General features: G+C 42.8%; 1 protein-coding gene across 1 annotated transcript in view; it reads left to right on the top strand.

Annotated features, from left to right (window-relative positions):
• SLC16A12 (solute carrier family 16 member 12) overlaps positions 1–21,324 on the top strand; it is a 71,969-nt gene that overhangs the window by 10,066 nt on the left and 40,579 nt on the right. Inside the window, exon 2 of the mRNA XM_048504867.1 lies at positions 15,257–15,318. The gene's annotated coding sequence lies outside the window, so the exon portion shown is untranslated. The remainder of the gene's footprint in view (positions 1–15,256; positions 15,319–21,324) is intronic.

The raw sequence follows: 21,324 nt of genomic DNA, 5'->3' as shown, positions 1-21,324 counted from the left end.
AACTATTTTGCCATACTCTCTGCTTTACTGCTGAGTTTCTGACACCCCCCCCCCCCTTGCTTCGTTTCTGGACACAGATGATGAAGCAACGCTGTTTGTGTTCCAAATTAGCGTTCTTGTTTTCTCACCACATACAATTTCTTACAGCGCACCTCACTTTGGGGGCCTACTTATTAGCCTTTTGGAATTTCTCATTTTTCAGAGCATGTCAGTGTTAAACAATTTCCATTCAAACCTGTTTGTTGTGTTTTTCCTACCAGGGCTTGTCGCTAGGAACTCTTATAAAAGATGCCTACAAACTAGTGCAGAACGTCAGACCCTCGAGTTCTTTGGGCAATGCCTTTAATGCTCAATCAGTTTTGATATCATTTATCTTATAGCTTTGCCCATTTTAAACTCATACTGTGCCCTGATTTTCAGAGAAACCTTCAGTTGGGTATAGTTTTAGTGATCTATAGAAACTAATAATCAGCATAATTGGGGAACACTGATGGAGCTGAATTTAATACAAGCTGTTCAATACAAGTTTTTAATACAAGCAGTGTGGCTGTTCCAGAGCCACACTGGTAGAGTGGCCATTAAAAAAAATGTTAGAACAATTGTGCCTTTAAAACAGAAATAGTTGAAATTAACAATGTATCTTTTCCTATTCTGTCTCTCCATGCTCAGACAAGGTTTATTCTCTCTTTCTCATGTTGCAGTGAAATTTGCATGGGAATTCTGTTTAAAAAAAGGAGAACTTTTTCATGAAGTAACAGTGGGCCAGGGTGGACTAGAAATAGGCAATGTATTCTAACAATAGCCGTTGCTTCCAATAACACAGATTTACTAGCATAGTGATTTTTGGTCCCTTAACCAGTTAATTTCATATCAGAACTAATGAGAAGAACTGTGCAGTAGCATCTCTTTGTAATGAAATAAAGTCTGTGACCATTTTTGGAATTCTGACACAGCTTGATGGGTACAGCCACAAAAGAGATTTTAGTCAACTTGGCCTTGACCACCACCACCCATGTTCTGAAAGTGCCCAAAGTAGACATATACATTTCAGTTCCCGTTTACTCAAATGGATCTAGAAGGGTACATCTCTGCTTAGGATAGTTTCAGAGTGTAGATGTTCATTTTCTGCCATGAAACCTTCCCTCTGCTGTAATCAAGCTAATTATAATTTGTATTGTACTTCCACATCCTGAGTTCCTTCTTTTCAACATCCCTCCCACTTTCTGACTAGCATGTAAAGACTTGGAAATCTCTATTCCAGCTCATATCTGATGAAGGGTCTGTATTGAAAACTCATATCCTGAAAATCTTGTGTCTAAGGTGCTACTGGACTCATGTGTCTAAGGTGCTATTAGACTCAAATGTGTCTAAGGTGCTACTGGACTCAAATCTGTTTAGGATAGCATTTATTGTCAGTTTCTTATGCCAACTCCCCATTTTCATATTTTCTTTTCTCCATGCCCCTCCCCACCCCAAATATATATAACACCATATATGTAACACCTGAAGACAAGCACAGAACGTGTTTTATAGCTCAAGGTGGATCTTGCAGGTGGATCTTTGAAGAAGACACCTTTTAGTGGGAGAAGCTGGGGAGGATGACTTGTGCAAACTGTGCAAATTATTAAAGTAACCAAGCCATGCCAGAATAGAAGACAAAGACACTGCTCCCCCATATTGTTCTTCACATGGTATGCAATCACCAACCATTAGTGTTAAGTGCCCTGTAACAACCTGTAACCTGCAGTTCAGATCTTCCCATTATCCCAAAGCTCTTGCAGGATAAATGACTCACCATCATGTCTATTGAGTAATTCTGAAATATGGTTTAATCAATAACTTCATTCCCGCTGTCCTTCCCTGCTAGTTTGATGAACCTACTCCCAGTTCTACAGTTTTCTCTTGATAACTCAGCCAGCTCTCAAGTCATTCCTCTGTCCTCTGTTGCAATTCTTTCTTTTCTGAAAAGAACTCAGTAGGATTACAGGAGTATACTATATTCAATAATAGATTGAGGGACATAACAGTACTGTTCTATTGTGCATTGGTCAGACCCCACCTGGAATACTGTGTCCAGTTTGGGGCACCACCATTCAATCAAGTTAATGTCAAGCTGGATCATGTCCAGAGGAGGGTGAATGGTCTGGATTCCACTCCCTATGAGGAGAGACTTAGTCTTAGGGAGCTGGGTATGTTTAGTCTGGAGAAGAGAAGGTTAAGGAGTGACAGGATAGCCATGTTTAAATATTTGAAGGGGTGTCATGTTGAAGATGGAGAAAGCTTGTTTTCTCCTGCTGCAGAAACTAGGACAAGGAGTAATGGGTTCAAGGTACAGGAAAAGAGATTTCACCTAAACATTAGGAAGAAGGTCTGTTTGACAGTGGAATATGCTGCCTCAGAGGGGGATAGAGTCTCCTTTGGAGGTTTTTAACCAGAGGCTGGATGGCCATCTGTCAGGAATGCTTTGGTTATCTATTCCTGCATGGCAGGGGATGAACTGGATGGCACTTGTGGTCTCTTCCAACTCTATGATTTTATTATTCTATTTTATGGGCCCCAAATAGCATAACTTGCCTGGCTACAGAGCCAAAATTCTGAGTCTGATTCTGGCTACAAACTGAATTGTGTTTTAGGCATCCAATGCACTGGACCCTTCTTCTTTCATCTGATTTGATGCAGACTAGAAAAAGTATATATTTGGTCCTCACCTTGATCTATCTCTCTTTATTTTCCAAACCATACCGCACCACACAGAGATTTAACTTCTCCTCTGACCCTTTCCCCATTTCTTCCATCATTATTATGTGGGGCCAGGACCGCGTTTCTGGTCCTACACAGCTGAATTAGTTTAAGAAAAACTAAGTTAGAAATAAAAGCAAAAGACATCTGACATTAGTAACAAACAGACAGTTTTTACTTAGCAGAATATAGATAAGATTACAGAATGTGAACTCTCCCGAGGGAGAGACACGCCCCGGTGCTCTCAATTGAGAGACATGGAATTTAGAACATTACAGAAGGTTACCCCTCCCGGGTGGCTCTCGAAAGAGGCACACCCAGTAGAGGAAGAACCTTATTTTTTATAGATGCAAAGAGTACAGACGTCACACAGTCCATCCCCTTAAGTTTCACGTATTATTATCCATACTCCTTTCACGTGCTACAAGCATGTATGTTCAAATCCCATTGGTCAGATCTGTCTCCTGGTCACAGTAAGACAGCCTGTTATTCTAAGTCACACGCTGCATGCTGTTAGTGCGTGCTCTCTCTCTGTGCATATACAAAGGGCAGCCATAAAACTAGCTTGCTATCTCCAAGAAAAACCTGTTTTCTCCCAGAGAGAGATATCCCCTTCAAGCAATGCAGGCTTGAATCTACATACATTCTTCTGGATCATAAAACTTTTCTGTTCCCCAGCATGAAATGTTAAAACATAATTTACAAATATTGATTCTAACAACAATAGAATTATAGTGAAATACTAATACATGTGAATCTCTCATTATCATTTCTGTGTTCATTTAACTATATAGAAAAACACTTTTTAATTTAACTAATCACATTCATTTCTAACCCAAAAACCAAAGTTATAAAATGCATCTTTCTGCTGTCACGTTGACCCTCAGTGACAAGATACTAAATATGTTATCTTGCTTGCCTGCATAGTCACTGACAAGCTGGTAACATGCAGGCCTTTTGGTCACTTACACAGAAGCTCCCATTTTGATTCTTTGCAATCTCTGGTTCTATGACTTTCCATGTTTCTTGATTAAATACAATTTATACACATTCTAGCCCATCTCCACAATTATCTCTAGCTTAAAAGTAACGCCTGCCCCAAATAGAAGTAAGTGTGGATGATTTTCGGTGGTGGTTGTTATATTGCTAGTTTGTATAAGGAAAGGCTATTTGTGCATTGATTTAGCATTTGCTAGTATTTCCTTAGGATAAGCCCCCACTTAGGATAACCCATCGCTACTGGACCAAATCTCCAAATAAACCCCACATTCCTTTAAGCATCTTTAAATCAGGTCTCTGTAATCCTTTTTCTGCTGAAACTGTCTATTCACAGCCACCTTTTACAGTAAAAGATCTCTGTTCTCCACTTTGGTGTAGATTTTCAAGCTGATCCCCTTGTCAGTCTGAATGCATGTTCACATATTTGTGTGGGTGTGGTAACACAGGCACACCTTTGGAAGTAACCCTTTCCTTTTGATGAGTTTATTTAGAGCTTCCTTCATGCCTTTATGGTTTAGATGAGCAGAAGCTTCTTGAATAAAGAAATACCCTCCTGCAAAGCCTCCATTTGAAACCTCTTCTCATATGAAGAGGGATAGTTACCTTTCCACACTTGTTTTTAAAGTATTTTCATTTTGTTCAACATGGTCCGGGGGGGGGGGGGCGGGGTGCGAGGAGACTGGAGTGGCCAGGGGGGTGGTTGAGACATTGACTGTTGCCACAGTTCCTTGTTTTCTTGATAACTTTCCTTCTTGGCTAGCAACTTGCTTGACAGATACGGTTCTCTTGCATTCCTTTTTCTTAATTTTGTGTTCAGTCACTGACTTTTGCCATGGGCAACCACTTCCTATAGGACTTGATTCTCCCCAAACAGTGAAGCATTCTCAGTGGCTTACCCAGGACAGCAGTTGTTTTTTCTTAAAATGTCATTAATCTTTTAAAGTACCAATGGACTTTTCTGTTATTTTTACTACTTCTTTGCAACCTTCGCATTTAACCAACTGCAGTTATCTGCAGTTCTTTTTTTTGCTCTGTTATTTCATTTTTAATTTAGCAATGTGTAGTTAGAATATTTGCTACTTTTCTTCTGCAGAGCCCCTAACTACAACTGTTTTTATTTCCTTTTCCAAACTTTTGCTTTGTACATAAATCCAAATGTTTTGAAAGCTCATCAAGTCTCTCCATTCATGGTCTTATGTTCTTTTCTTGATCCAAAAATCCATTAAATAATTTATTCTCCATTTTTCCAATTGGAAGCAGGCATTGTCATGGCGGATAGCACTGAAAAACATTCATGACAAAACCCCAGTTTCAAAATATCAAAGCAACCTGTTTTTTTCCTTGGGACAGTATGATTGTTATCTTGTTCTTATACCTTTATGGGGCAAGTGAACTTCCATTAAGTGCAAGCAGCAATTCCTAGGCTGAGATCTACAGATATAAACAGGATTGTGCACACTTATGATTTACTGGAAAGGAATTCAATGCATAAATAATCTCTTAACCTTATTGCCAGGTGATGTTCTGAAAGCTTCTACTTTGAAATGTAAATCAGATTTTGTTTGATTTCCCCTATTCCATTGTATCACCCAATTTATGTATGGAGTGCATTCCAAAGGTTTTTGTAATACCTATGGCAGTTAACTTCTCTTCCCAATTAAAGTGCCATATAAGCATGTTCAAATATACATGCTCACACAACAATGTCTTATTGACTTAAGAATTTCTAAATGCCTTTAACTTCCACCCTTTTTGTTATCTTCCTGTCTGTCAAAATGTAGCTTGCAAGCTTCTTGGGAAAGGGGCCTGTCAGTTTCCTCTATGGTTACCAAATTCACATCCAGTATCATCTTTGAGACCAGTCTCCAGGGTATAAGCTTTTCATGAGTCAAAGCTCACTTCTTTAGATATAGCATTACCTTCCATGACAGTACTACTTCCACTTGGGAAAAGGGAGGAGAAATTACATTTAAATGCATCTGACTAAAAGCTTATACCCTGGAAACTGTTGTTGGTCTTCAAGGTGCTACAGGACTGAAATGTTGTTTTACTGCTACAGATGAACACGGCTATCATCATGAAACTATCCCCATTGGTTATGCTTCTCTGTAAAGTGCTCTGTGCATGAAATGTTACATAAAACATATTTTAATAGTAATGTCCATATTTTGAGAGAAAGCAAAAGCAGCCTTCTGAAGCTGAAAATACTTTTTCTAAAAAAAAATATGAAGCATGTCTTGAGAAATGCAAGAGGTTGTTTGAAAAAAGAAAAAAAAACTGGAAAATATACTATTTGCACAGCAAAGACAATTACAACTGAATCCTAACTGCCCCCCGCCCTCCAGAAGGCTTTCCTGTGCTGCAGGAATCCCTAAAAAAATGTTTTTTAAAAGAAAGGTAACAATTCCCCATAGTGGGGAATACAGATATGCCACAAAAATCATGGCAAATCTCTGCTGGTAGTTTTCCCAGTGCAAGGGGGATGACCAGACTCTGAAGGCTGTCTAAGGTTGCCTTCATGCCCCCCCCCCAGAACACCCCCAGACATACCAGCACCATGGGTCGGGTGCTTTGGAGCCATGTGGGGTCCAGAAGCCCTATAAGTCACTCCTCCACTGGCAGATTGGCCCCTTGCCCCAGCCAAAAAGGCATTTCTGCACAGGCTCCAGAAGGGGATTCAGGCTTTCCTCTGGATTGGGCTGTCCAGCATCTACTCAAGAAATGATAAAAATAAATCTAGCAATCAAAACTAGAATGGGGGAAGAATAATTAAGAGACCACTACTCAGAAGCAAATCCCCCTATATCAAATGGGCCTTTGTGACAAGCCTTTCTTTCCTACTGAGGGAAAACACACAGCCTCTTACAATTTTTGGGATCTAGGTTCGCTGTGAACTATAAACCTTTCCCTCAGGTTCCAGGTGCTCTACAGGTAGAGAGTGTATAGACTTTGGGTTCATTTGTGAAGTAAGTTTGTGGTGCACAAAGAGATTATTGAGATCACTGAGGATGAATTAATATATAAACAACTGAGAAGATTTATTTACAAAGTGAACGTTTATTTACAAAGTAAATATTTACAAAGTAAGCAAGTTTGTGGTGGATAAGGAGATCACTGAGATCACTGAGGCTGGATTAATATATAAACAACTGGGAAGATTTGTTTATTTACAGATTGGTTTTAAAGGAACAAATCAACAGCACAGGTCTCCAGGTAGACAAAGTGGAGACCTGGTTGAGTCACAAAAATGTAAACCGCCTTCAAAGGTTAGTTACACTTTTCTACAATGCTTTCTGGCACACAAAGACTTTTGTTGTCTAGCCTCTGGGTTAGATTCTCTCACACCAGATTCCACCCACACCAGCCTGCCCTTGCCCCAGGGTCAGACTAAATTTGGACAAGGTCCATTCATCACCAGAGACAAGGCTAACAGTCAAACACTCTCTTCTCTCCCAGAGATAGAGCTCAACTGCTCTGTGACACTACCAGGCAGAACTAGCCTTCAATCTGTCCTTTTCCCGGAGCCAGACCTGAGCTGTCATTGCTCTCTTACTGAGGCAGAACTCAACTCCTTTTTCTCCTGTGCTCCTTCCAACATCTCATCCCCTTTCTTGAGATTGATTGCTGGAGCAGTCACCTGAGTGGCTGATTTTTCCTTCAAGGGAAGAACAATCTCCTGTCCCTCACAGCCTTACTCCTGGGATAGTATTCAGGCAGCCCAATCCAGAGCTCTTAGTGGCACTCTGTTCTCTCCAGAAGGCTTTTTGGCATTGCAGGAAGAAAAAATACAAAGCAAAACCTCCCAGCCACTGAAAAGCCCTCCATTGGGCTCAAAGCGTGGTGTGAGTCCAAGCTTTGGGCTGCTACATACTCAAAACAGAGCTGCGGTGGAAGCTGACTAACATCAGCTCCACCTGAGCCATGGCTGCGGAATGCCTCGCTATGCCAGTGGGGCTGGCAGCAGTGTGAGGGTGTTGATGTAGCACTCTGTGCCACATCTGGACATCTTGGGTTGCAGTTGCCACCTACTGGCAGATTTGCCCCTCCACTAGGGTAAGTGCCCGGGGAGGGTAAATCCATGGATATAGGCCTGTGTCGCCTCCCGACGGTGATTCATCCTCCTTCTTTGGATGGGGCTGTTAGGAGTGCAGCCAAAATGACTTAAATTTTGTTTGGATTTTGCAAAGTGATTTATGGTGGAGAGGTAGATTTGGCAAAGCAACAAAGTCACACATGCATCATCATGCATCCCATTATAGGTGAGTTTCCTGGAAGAAATCATACTTGGATTGCATTTTGTAATCCAGGAATGTACATGCAGATTCTCAGGGCCTGCAAAATATGCTTTCACAGTTGTTAGAGACCTGAATATGGGTGTAGAACCTGAGAGAAAGGATTGTGAAAGAGCTTTAAATTAAAGTTTTGTTTTCCTATTTTAAATGAATGAATAATATTCTGGCGAAAACAGCACTATCATAAATGCATTTGATATAAAAAGAAAGTCTTAGAATTTTTTCTTTTATTTTTACACTCTGCTTTCCTGCCAAAATAATAGAGATAATATATTTTCAAAGTGTGAACTTTCTCATGGGAAACATGTCCCTTTGATGGTGCAGATGCAAGGGGAAGGATCTTTGGAGGACTGTCTTGACCATCTGACTTGCATGTCCTTTTGGGGGAAAACAATTTACTGTAGTACTTTCAGAAGTAGTAGTTTTAACGGAACTATTTCATTATCTGTTATTTTTGGAACTACAGTACTTTTTTAAAAAAATAGAAGCATGGATAAGAATGTTTACATCGCATTTGTGTCTCTTATGAGTCTTACCATTTTATGAGGTGATAAATTTGGCTATGCTCAAACTGATTTATGTAATATGAATGAGTTGATAATAAATCTAGCTAATGGATAGTTACTAACCATCATAATTAGGTGCTTCTTGGATCTCTAATAAATCTGTTCTGATTTCAATAGATTTTAGGAAGGTAAAGCTCAGGATTGTTCTGCAAATGAAAGTATTTTTAATTCTGTCTTTAATAATGTCTGTCCTTCACTTGTTGATTAGGACATGCTGATCAACAGCCTTATCTAAATTAATCATGCAGCAAGCCACAGAGATAGGTTAGTGATAAAGAGTGCATATGATTATGCGTTGGTGATGATTTAAAGTAAGGTTCATTGAAGGCAGAACATCTTTCTTCCTAATACATTTCTATGCAATTGTAATTTGGCATTAAAGGAAAGGCATATCGTATTGGTCTGTGACTGTAGATAAATAAATACTGAATACTGAAGGAAAGACAGATAAGAATTCGAAGATGTTATCAAAGTCAGGAAGGAAATTATGTAATTACAAAAGTCTGTATTGGTTTATGGGGGTTGTAAAATAGACGGAGCCATTTGCTGATATTTCAGGATGCTAAATTCAAACAGTAAAATCACATTAATTGGACCAAACTGTACAAAAGTAGCACATTTAGATTAATATACCCAAATTTCTAAGTTACTTGAAAAATGCCAATATATTTATCTTAATTCCAACAGGGAAAATTCTTTACAAACAATTAGTATTTTATTACTTTTATTTACTGGGTTTGTATACTGGTTTGTATACCTTCCTCTCACAGGTTCAGGGTGGCTTCCAATATTTTATAATAGACACAACAAATTCTCAATTAAAATGATCATTTAAAACTTAACCTAAAACCCAACTGTGGTTGATATTTACAGTACACTCCAATTTGGCCAAGCCAATACTGCCCAAACTTTCCAGCCGCAAAGCTGATAATGTGTATGTCAGACATAGCAGCAACCTTTCTTATTGGCTAGAATGATAGAAGGCAGGAACAGACTTGTTTCTCACTACACAGCTGGGCAAAAGTAATATCTAGGAGCCTTGAATTGGGTCAAAAGATGGCATAGAAATGTTTTAAATAAAATATTTTGCCTCATTTCTCTGAAAGTTGGGGATGTGAGCCAACATAATCATCCAAGCACTTAGAACAGTGATGGCGAACCTATGGCACTGGTGCAAGAGGTGGCACTCGGAGCCCTCTCTGTGGGCACACGCACACAGAGTTCATAATGTGAGGGGTGCAAAATCAACACCCCCCCCCCCCCACACACACACATCTAGGCTGGCCTGGGCCACTGAGCATGACGTGCGCGCACCGCGGTGAGCAGGGAGGACTCGGCTGGCAGGCCTGGTACCTGTGCTCCGGGTGGCTGCTGCCCAAGGGGGGGGGGGCGCAAAGGAGGCAGAGATGCTAGAGAGGCACAGAGTGGTGCGTGCAGGACTTACTTCAGAGAGGAGGCTAAGGAGCAGGCTGGTTTGGCCCTGCTTGGCAATTGGGGTTGGGAGGCGGGAGGGAGGAAGAGGAGCCAACCGGTTTTTTCTAAACTAAAACCTCTGCATTCAGGTTAAATTGCTGGGTTGGCACTTTGCGATAAAGAAGTGGGGTTTGGGTTGCAATTTGGGCACTCAGTCTCAAAAAGGTTCGCCATCACTGACTTAGAATGAGTTATTCTGATTGTTATGCTGGCATAGGGTCATGCTATTCCACACCATGAGGTGGCATCTTTGCAGTACTGGACCAGCATGGGAACAGCTAGGATGTGAGAGGGATTCGGAGAGCTCTAATAAAGAAGTCTGAGCCCCTCTCTATAAAATTTCCTTAATTCTTTATGTCAGTGATTCCCAGCCTTTTTTAAAAACACATGTACCCTTGGTCCACCTATTTCCCTTTCTAAAATTCATATTCCTCTGTTACTTGAAGCAAAACCCATTACCTAATTCTTACGGTACCCTATGGGGTATGCCCTTACTCAAGCTGACAAGAACCTACTTTCGCTACTTAGGGGAATACTCTGACAGAAGTTGGATCCTGGAATTATTATTATTATTGTAGATTTCACAGCTGCCAGATCTTTGGTGGTTTGAAAGCTGGCCTTCATTACAATCTTCCCAGAGCCTCACCGAGAAGAAGCCTACACAGGAAGTTGTAATGATATCGGGTAGTAGTGATTCGCGGCGGAATCCAAGCAGGAGCTGCCTTCCTGAATTTGACAGATGTTAATTTTTGTCAATTTGAAGAATCATTTCAATTGCTACCCTAGTGTTTTTGGGATGGCGCCCAGCGTGCCGATTACCACTGGGATGACCTCAGCTGGTTTGTGCCATAGACATTGAAGCTTGATTTTCAAATTGCGGTATCTAGTGACCTTCTCATGTTCTTTTTCAATGACCCTGCTGTCACTGGGGACTGCTATGTCAATGATGGTCACTTTCTTGTCCTTGATCACGGTGATGTCTGGTGTATTGTGTTTCAACACTTTGTCCTTTTGGATTTGAAAGTCCCACAGGATCTTGACTTTCTAATTTTCCATTACTTTCTCTGGACAATGTTCCCATCAGCTCTTAGCTGTTCTTATGTTGTAATTCTTGCATAAATTCCAGTGGATCTTCTTGGCCACTGAGTTGTGTCTCTGTTTGTACTCAGTCTGGGCAATCTTTTTGAGGACATGATCTACAGTTGAGGACATAATGTACAGCTGAGGACATGATCTACAGTTTCATCAGCTTCTTTGCACAATTGTTGTTGCTGCTGTTGCTGTTGCTGCTGCTGTTGTTGTTGTTAATAATTAGTTTTGTTTACCGCCATCCCCCGAAGGGCTCTGGGCAGTGCACAACATTTTAATCTATACAATAGAGCACAATTCTAACCATAACAAAATACATCTCTATATATAAAAAGCTAACAGTGTTTTTGTTAGTGGTAGTATAACTCAGTAACTGCTGGGCCAATTCCTCTGAAAATTCCCAGCCACTATAGTCAGCCAGGTGAGAGTGTTTTTAGATGTTCACATACCTGAAATTTCACACATGGCCCAGGTAAAACGTTTTTCCTGGCGTTCCATGGTGAAGGACATGCAGCTGCCTGTGTGTAACTGTCACGCTTAGAATGTTCGTGCACCTTAGAATGTTCGCTCAGATGGCCAGAGATGAGCAGTGAAAACAGTACATAGGCAGTAACTCAAGTGGAAGTGAAACACATAAACACACATACACACAAGTGAGAGGGAAAGGAGGGAGAGGGAGGGGTGGCATGCAAGGAAAGAGAGAGAGGGAGAGGAAAGGGATGGAGGGGGAGGCATGCAAGGGAAGAGAAATGAGAGAGGGGAGAGAGTGAGGGGTGGCATGCAAGGGAGGGGAGGCAGGGGGCCCAGCATCTTGATATGTCCCACCCACCCTAGCGGAGGGGAAGGGAAGGGAAGGAGGGGGAGGGGTGGCATGCAAGGGAAGAGAAGTGAGGGAGGGAAGAGAGTGAATCCAGAACTACCAGCAAAAAGCAAAGGAAAGCAAAACAGAACTTTGCCATTCTCTTCCTGCTGATGCACCTTTCTTTTCCTTGCCCTCTCCTCCTGCTTCAGAAAGAGGAGGCACTATTTGAACATGCTGCCATAAATAACCCAAAGTTAGCCAAATGCATCTGTAGTTTCTCCCTACTCTGGAGCACAGTAATATATGAGACTGAACCAGAGGTTTGTTGCTAGGTAGAGGGAGGAGTCAGACAGAAAAACACTAAAATAGACTTTTGCAAGATTGTAGAAATGCACATGGTTGTCCATTTACAGCTTATGTTGGTGGTTCTTCAGATATTACACTCTGACCTTTTCTTTAGTTCAGTAGCTTTCTTCTAAGGAATGGAAGACTAGGTTTTGAAAGCCTTAAATGTAAAAAGAAACTGACTACATGGAAACTGCTGGGAATATGAATAATTCAGCATCCCCCAGTTGGCCATTGCGAACAGAAAAAAATGCTGATGGAACTCCATCATGTCAGTTTACCTTTTAACGTATAGGCCTATTATTCATGCAATACTTACCTTGGGCCTTTTAGCTGTATAGTGGGGTTGAAGTGTAGTATTTCTCTGATTACACATGAGGAGGCAGCCCAGTATTACCATGCAGCTAGTCTCAACAGGCCTTTGTTTCCTGGTTCTCTTAACTCTGTCCCTCTTAAAGGCACAGATCTCATAATACTAAGTAGTCCCAATAGTATAGAGTTAATATTCCCCTTCCATTCCCCCCACTCTCATCCTCTGTCTCCCAGCCTGTCTCTTGCTGCTGCTGCAGAAAAGAGGCTTGTTTTTTAAAAAGAGGCTTGTCTAGAAAAAATGTTTTTAAAAGCCTTTTTCAAACCTCAGGGAGGGCAGAAGCAGAGTGAGGGAAATTGGATGTAGCCAGGATAGACCCTGTTTGTGCTGTTCCTTGCAAAAACCAACACTGTTATATCAATACTTTGATATATCAAAATGAGCATTCGAGAAAAAGGAAGGAGCCAGCAACAAAAGGGCAAGGGGAAGGCATGGGTGGCAGTGCAAGGAGTGCGGAAGGATCAAGCTAGGCAGGCTGGTCATGGGTGGAGAAAGAGTTCCAAGGCCAAGCTGAGATCACTATCTGTCCTGCTTTGGCAGCAAAGAAAATTAAAATCGTGCTACAAGTTCTTGCTGCAGAGAGAATGGAAAGTGAAAGTATGGCTTGAGGAAATGCTTGCTGTGACAGACATTTGTCCCAATTGCGCTGCAGATGCCTTCTGCCTAATCGGCCATAGATATAAGGAGGCACACCCTAGATGTAAGGAGAGTCCTTAAGGCTTACATGCTATGTACTGAGGCATGGATGCTATGTTCATCTCACTGATCCCTCCCAACAAGGGAAAAGGTATCTCCAGCTGCAACATTGGGTGGTGCCTGAGGGCTTCAGTGTTGGAGATTTGCAGAGCAGCCACATGGTCCTTGATATCTACCTTCACCAGATATTACCTGGTGGACAGGTACAGTGTGGCTGATGGGCTTTTAGCCGCAGGGTCTTGCATCACGTGCTGGTTTCATGACCTGACCCACCTGTTTAAGGGACAGTACTTTAGAAAGTCCCACAATAAGATGCAGGGGCATAACGAGGCAGCCCTGGGCAAACTGTAGCCCTGGGCAAAACCTGAGTTGGATCCCCCCCCCCTCCCCGCGGCCACTCCACCACGACCAAATTTGTTTTGCACCAGGACATTGGTGCCTGCAGGGGGTGCCTTTTTAGACATATCAGCACGATAATTTCAGCATATCATCAGGAGACTGTCCTTATGCTACTCCCCAAGTTTGGTGAGGTTTGGTTCAGGGAGTCCAAAGTTATGGACTCCCAAAAGGGGTGCCCCATCCCCCATTGTTTCAAATGGGAGCTAATAGGGGATGGGGGCTACAGTTTTGAGGATCCATAACTTTGGCCCCCCTGAACCAAACTGCACCAAACCTGGGGGGTATCATTAGGGCAGTCTCATGATGAGACTCTGAAAGTTTTGAGACTGTGCCTTCAGAAATGTCCCCCCCCCAAGCCAGCAAACCCCATCGACAGCAATACAGAAAACTCAATGAAGAACAAAGATTCTTGGGCAAATTTCTGGGATGTTCCTCCAGGACATTGGTGCCTGTAGGGGGTGCATTTTTGGATGTATCGGCACCACTACTCAGGGCATCGCCTGGGAAACTGTTCTCATATAATTTCTGCCTGGTGCAGTTTGGTTGGTTCAGGGGGCCAAAGCGGTGGACCCTCAAAACTGTAGCCCCCATCTCCTATTAGCTCCCATTTGAAACAATGGGGGATGGGGCATCTGCCTTTGGGGAGTCCATAACTTTGGACTCCCCTGAACCAAACCTCCACCAAACTTGGCAGGTAGGCATAAAGGGACATTTCCTGATGATACTGCAATTTAGGTGTCAAGCTAGCCTAAAACTGCGCCCCTGCAGGCCAAAAAATGTAAACCAACTAAAATACCCAAAAACGAACCCAGCATTTTGATGCCCCCCACAAGGTGATGCCCTGGGCAGCTGCCCACCTTGCCCAATGGGCATTACGCCAGTGATAAGATGTCCTCCTGCCCAAGGGGAAATGATCATTGGACACTTACCATGAAGGGTCCTTCTCCTCTGAGCAAAGGAGGACATCTTGCTCGCCCGACAGACCAAAGAAAGAAAGAAAGAAAGAAAGAAAGAAAGAAAGAAAGAAAGAAAGAAAGAAAGAAAGAAAGAAAGAAAGAAAGAAAGAAAGAAAGAAAGAAAGAAAGAAAGAAAGAAAGAAGTTGTTAGTTTCTTGGGGGATGTCTTGTTGGGGCTAGTTCGTTCAGTTTCCTGTTAATCACTTAGTCATGTTGCAACATGGTGAGGGATCCATTCCTCTCCCCTCAGCCCCTTACTCTCCTTCCTACCTGGTTCCTGTTGGAGTTCTGAGGAAGTACTATCTTATCTGCACTGCTGAATCTAATGGCCCTCTTGCTCCTGTGGTGGACCTAATTCTGGGCCATCTAGAAGAGGATCAGTTTTCTGATAGGATCTGGATAGGCAAGTGTTCTTACAATGAGAGCTGCAGCTGTGAGGCTCTTGTGCTGTTGTGTAGAAAATTTACTTGTTCAACCAGCTGTAGCTTGATCACACTTTCCAACGCCACTTTGTGTTTATTTCCTTTCAGAAATGACCTCTGGTGACTTTGCTTTGTGCTGCTGCTTAAGAGTAGCCTCCAGACTCCGCAAGGTACCTATATGTGCTTAATTATTTTCCCACCACCACTGTCACATTATGTGTATAAAAAGTGTTACAGCCTAGAGTATTTGTTTTAATAATGTATATGCTACCTTTCTGCCATAATATGAGCATTCCAGGGGTGGGCTGGAGGGTGGGGCCAACGTTAGTCAGCCTTCAATGCCCAGCTGGATCCCATGTGCTGGTGGAGCTTCCGGCGAGACGTATCTGTATTCTGTCCTATGAGGGAATTTCCAGTTCGTTTAAAAAACTTTTTTTTGGATCTCCTCCTTCTCACTCATGGGAAGGCCCTTTGGGAAGGGGCTGCAATTGAGCCTAAAGCATGGCCATGGTCTGCTAGTTGTTGAAAAAACTGCCAGACCACAGCAACACTACCCGGAAAAACCACAACAGCCAGTTGGTTCTGGACATCAAAGCCTTTGACAATATGTTTTTATTCATGTGTTTCATTATAAAATTATTTCAAGCTCAGCAATATAATTAAAATGTTGAAGACAATACAGATCCAATAAGGCACCCAAAAGCAAGGGATCCTCAGGACAAGTTCTAGACAGGCTGTTGTTAACTGTTCCTTGGCACACAAAAGGCCAGTCTCCATGCAAAACAGGCTCTATGACACTACCCATGACTATTAATCAAAACAGTTACACCTATGATGCACACCTATTCTCTCTAATATCAGAGCAGTATGCCTATTATATTACATGCCATAGAACACAGGAGGAATAATGCTGCTGCAGTCATCTTGTTTGTGAGTTTTCTAGAAACACCAGGTTGGCCACTGTGTGAACAGGCTCCCGAACTTGATGAGCCTTGGTTTGACCCAGCATAGCTTTTCTCATGTTTTTATAAGGGAGGGAAGGACAAGGAACCAGCTCTGTCAGGCCATTTCTAGGGCTACCAGACCTTGTATTGTGGCAGAAGGCCTCCCTTTAGTTGTCTCCAGTGGTGGGATCCAAAAATATTAGTAACAGGTTCCCATGGTGGTGGGATTCAAACTGTGGCATAACTCCAATGGGGCTGGGCGGGGAGACACGACAGGGCGTGGCACAGGGCATTCCTGGGGCATGGGGGCATTCCTGGGCAGGGTTGGTGGCAGGACCTGTGCCGGCCATACCGGTCCTTAAGCGGAAACGAATGCACGCAGGTGCAGGCTGCCATGCACGCCGGTGCACCTCCTGCTAAACTGCTTCTGCTCCTATGCCCCATTGTTGAGAGGGGAGGGGCGAATTCAAGGCAAAGATCACGTGGCAAAATCACCAATTAGTAACCCCCTCTCGGCACACACAAATAATTAGTAACCTACTCTCGGGAACCTGCGAGAACCTGCTGGATCCCACCTCTGGTTGTCTCCATTGTCCACTGAAGAAGAGTTTGGATTTGTACCCCACCTTTCTCTACTGCAGCCATTCTAAACCAGGGTACCGTGGTACCCTGGGGTGCCGTGAGCATGTCCCAGGGGTACCGCGGCAACATTACTGCCCCACCTCATTTTGTGGTGTCTCCCACCAGCGCCAGTGGCGACAGATGGGAGTCGGGGCTTACAAGTGAGGGCCTGCCATTAAGGGTCAGGCAGCCACCTCCACCACCAGCCCTCTACCCTGGGAGGGAAGGTGGGGTGGGTATGTGAGGGGCAATGGGAGGGGAAGGTGGAGGGTGGTGGCAGGGGTACCGTGAGATATGAAGAGTGAGGTCAGGGAAGGTTGGGAAACACTGCTCTACTGTAAGGGGTCTGAAGGTGGCTTAAACTCCTTTTCCCTTCCTCTCCCCACAACAGACACCTTGTGAGGTAGGTGGGGTTGTGAAAGTTCCAAAGAACTGTGACTAGCTCAAAGTCACCCATCAGCCTTCATGTGTAGGAGCGGGAAAACACATCCATTTCACCAGATAAAAGTCCATCACCCATATGGAGAGTGGGGAATCATACCCTGTTCTTCAGATTAGTCAGCTTGCTCATAACCACTACATCCTGCTGCCTCTGAGCTGTGGCAGAAGACAAAAACACATGTACTATTATGTCACTTCTGGATACAAGCTGGGATTGACAATGGGTAGCTCTATGAATCACCAGAAATTCAATGATTTCATCATAAAGTTTCTGAACATTCCTAGAGATATCCATTGCTACTTGCTGGTTGTACCCAGGAGTTATATAATGATGTCCCTACCCCCAAAGCTCCCACTGGTCTGGTCTGGCAACCCTTTCTGCTGTTGGTTTACCCAGACTGGAAACTGCATTCCCAGACTGAAAGCCACCTTTCCTTGGCCAAGTAACTCTTGCATCACTGCTGTTCCCAGGCCAGGGGCCACCTTTCTAGACTACCTGGGAATGGATTTGCCCCGCTGGGGAGGGCATATAGCAACCCTTCCCCTCTTCCTTTCAAGGCAAATGTTTAAACAGAGGGGGCTTGCTATTGCCTTCTTCTGCAGAGTCTTCCTTGGAGGTCATGCTTCACCTAGTTCCTGATAATAAACAAACAACTGCATTCTGGGGCTGGGTATCCAGAACCCCCCCCCCCCCCAAAAAAAACCCTGGAAAAAGCAGGTGTATTTTCAGCCAAAAATGAGGGCAATTTAACCGAGCCCCCCAAAAAAACCTGGAAAAAGTGGTGAATTTTCCAGTTTTTTGCAGACTACTTTGACCCTGCCACCAATTTAAAAAATGGGGGCTGCAAAGCTGAATGCAGGGGCTGGCTCAGGTGATCCCTGCACTCAGCTCTATCCTGGCCCTTGGTGATGTATTTTTTTCTGTCATTTTTAAAATGTTTGTCTTATTTTCAATGTAAATGTCAAATCGGGGGAATTTTGTTTGGCCTAATCAGTGCAATCTTTTCGGTAGACTGGATGGCGTCCAAAAAACTATTGATTAACAAAGATAAATTAATGATTGGTACTTCCCCCCCAACCAAGAAATTTCATTAATCTTATTTTAAAAAATCCCTCAATATTCCAATAGGTTATCATGCAAGAGTTGACACTCCAAATTTGCCTCAAATTTCTCTTCAGGTGGTAGTTCCTAGCAATTCTACAATGAACTCGTGCTGCCTGCCTCCATTGACCTGGATGTGTTGCTACTGCCCAAGGAAAGCACAATTAAGTTTTTAAGCAGAGAGATTCCAATAACTCAGTTAATTGGAATTCTGTCAGAACTGTAATTTGTTTTTCCATTGCTGGCTCCACAGAATGATAGAACTTCTTCATCATTCCTACATGCAGGTCAATAAATGCTATGTAAAAGCCCTTTCAAGGAACATAGGTCTTAAGTATTCTCTCCCTCAATTCTTGTGGTTGAACTTTTGGCATCCTCTGCATTTGGAGATACTGTTTTATTACTCCCATAAATCCACTGCAGAGCAGCAATGGTAGAAGCTGAGAGGAGGGGAAAACAATCAATACAGTGAGGCTCGGCTATATGCGATGATAAGCATCATAATTTTCAGGCGCATGACCTGCAAAGCAGACCTACTGTAAGTGGAAATAATGGTCATGGATCAAAAATAATTGTATGGTTCTGGTAATGTGTTTTGCCCATTACCAGAATACATGTTCCATTGCAAACTCCAGCTGGGTATGTTTTCATGTTTCAGAGGATACAAAAGTTCCTTGTCTTGCTTGATTTCTCCTAGAAAGTCAGCAAGGATCACATGCACAGCATATGAAACTGAGGTAGAGCTAATTATAGACAGAGTGTAAGAAACAGGCTTCAGAAAATAGAACAGCGCTCAGGGTTGTACTTTTTTCCCATAAAAAAGTATAAGCTTTGGAGCTTTAAACCTGCCTGCTAGCTTGACATTTGACATGGAAGTTCTTTCCTTCCAGGCTCAGATGTGTTAAGACTCACTGTGCCACAAATGGAATTAGGTCAGAGATTTTCAATTTAGGAACCCCCTTTGCCACCAACTTGCACGTTACTGAATATTTTGGTAGCATTTACTTTGTTCCAATACTTCTCTTCCCCTGCTTGCAAAGGGTAGAAATGGAGCAGAATTTTTGAGTGTATGATGCACCTGTTGGATTTCCGCCTCTTATGGATACAGGAGTCCTGTCAGAAAAAAGTAAACAATTCTTTGTATTCTCAGTTCCTGCAAAGAGATGTTCACTTAACTGTCACCCCACACAAATTGGGAATACATTTAACACTTCCTCTGAGCACGGAAAGGAAAGATTTAGTGATGGTAGCTAGCCTATGCATTTTGGTGGTTTGTTTACTTATGCGACACAGTCCTTGTGACTTTAATCACAGCTCCAAAAAAACAGCAGATCAAGTTGCCATTGGAGGCCTGACTGCAAGGGCCTGTTGAGAAATTGGCAGCACTGACCTATTTCAAAGGAATTCAGGTTCCTTACAAAACAACAACAACAAAATGAAAACCATTGCTTTAAATGTCTAGCCTGCTCTGGGATGATTTATGATCTAAAAGTTACACATAAAATGAAAACTGACCAGATATTGAATACCGATCTCTTGAAAACTCATACCTTGTGACCCTCTTACAAAGCAGACAGCTTTGGGCAGCTGTGCTTGTTAATGCTGACTCAGTGGAGAAAACCCTTTTTTAGCATTCAAACTGGAAACTAAATTTTTGAGAAGAAGGATCTACATTTGCAACACCATTGGACAAAATTATGTGCTGAACCCAAGAAATCACAAATTTGACTTAAAACAGGAATAGCCTTGTAGGTAGTTTTGGTCAGCTCTGGTTCCAGCCCCTCCCTCCCTCCCCCCCCAAGCCTAAACCACCCTGCTTACTAAGGTGTGACTCTGATTTAAGGCACACAGTGTGGGCCTCAGGCCTTTCTGGCACATCAGCAAACTTCCTTTCTCCTCCTTGGTTAGATTCTTGTGAACTTATTAGGCCAATGCACTTTAATCCTTGAATGGCTCTTAGCGAAGAAAAGGTTACAAAGTGCAAAGTTGCTGTGCGCTGTACCATTACGAAGCTGCAGCAAGAATCCACCAGTTGCAAGTATATTATGGACTACTCTGTGCTGGCTGCAATAAATAAATAAATCCAAGTGTATTTTAATGGTGTCTACACGATATATGGGGATATTTTTATTCATGCTGAATATTATGGCAAGGCTTAAGTGTAATTGGGGTGCCGCTTTATGCTTTGCTTGAACAAACCAGGTATACTCTTTTATTGTTTTATTAAACTCTTATATTTTGAATCATGGAAGTCTGATTTCTGCCTCTGTACCACATTCACCAAAGGAAAAAAAATAAGGGCATAAGGTTCAGGAACCTGCGGCCTAGATAAATTGAACTATACCTCTATCAGTTTTCACCAGCATGGCCAATTGGCCATGCTGACAGAGGCTGATGGGAATTGTAGTTCCTGAACATCTGGAGAGCCGCAGGTTCCCTATCCCTGGGCTAGTTGATCCTTCCATCCCTGAGTTCTGGAGCCCTAATCTTCCAGGGGGTGAAGGCTCTTATAATTGGGACAGGGTGGCAGAAATACTGAGCAAGTGGAGATTACAGTGAAATAAGGGAGCAAAGGGTACCTTGAGAGATCCAACTTTGAATCCCCTCTTCTGTGGAATTTTGCTGGGTGTATTTGGGCCAGCCGCACTCTTTCAACCCAGCCTACCTCGCAGAGTTTTTGTGAGAGCATAGTGTGGACAATGTAAACTGCTTTGCATCCTTATTAGAGAGAAAGGTGGGATACAAATGAAGTAAATACCTACATAAATAACAGGCAGGAATTTAGCAGGTGCAGTCCTGTTTTCTGAAACTTAAGGGGAAAAGCAAAATGTCAATATTAGAGTTATCAGCAGAAGAATGTCCTGACCTGTTAATAGAGACTTAATGGGATCTTATTTACCTTATGCTTGCCAGGTTGCCTGCTATAGTAGGCAGTCTCCCACTCCCCAACTTAAAATTCCCATTGCTGCTTGAAGTAGCAGTGGCACCAAAATTGGGGCAGGGACTTGGAATCACAAGATGCACTAATCATTTTCCAGATGTAAGGAATTCCTAGCATGTCACATGAT

Source organism: Sphaerodactylus townsendi, linkage group LG08 (genome assembly GCF_021028975.2).
Source record: "Sphaerodactylus townsendi isolate TG3544 linkage group LG08, MPM_Stown_v2.3, whole genome shotgun sequence".
Lineage (NCBI taxonomy): Eukaryota > Metazoa > Chordata > Lepidosauria > Squamata > Sphaerodactylidae > Sphaerodactylus > Sphaerodactylus townsendi.
The sequence above is the reverse complement of the archived record's forward strand: the minus strand, read 5'-3'. Positions and strand labels throughout refer to the sequence as shown.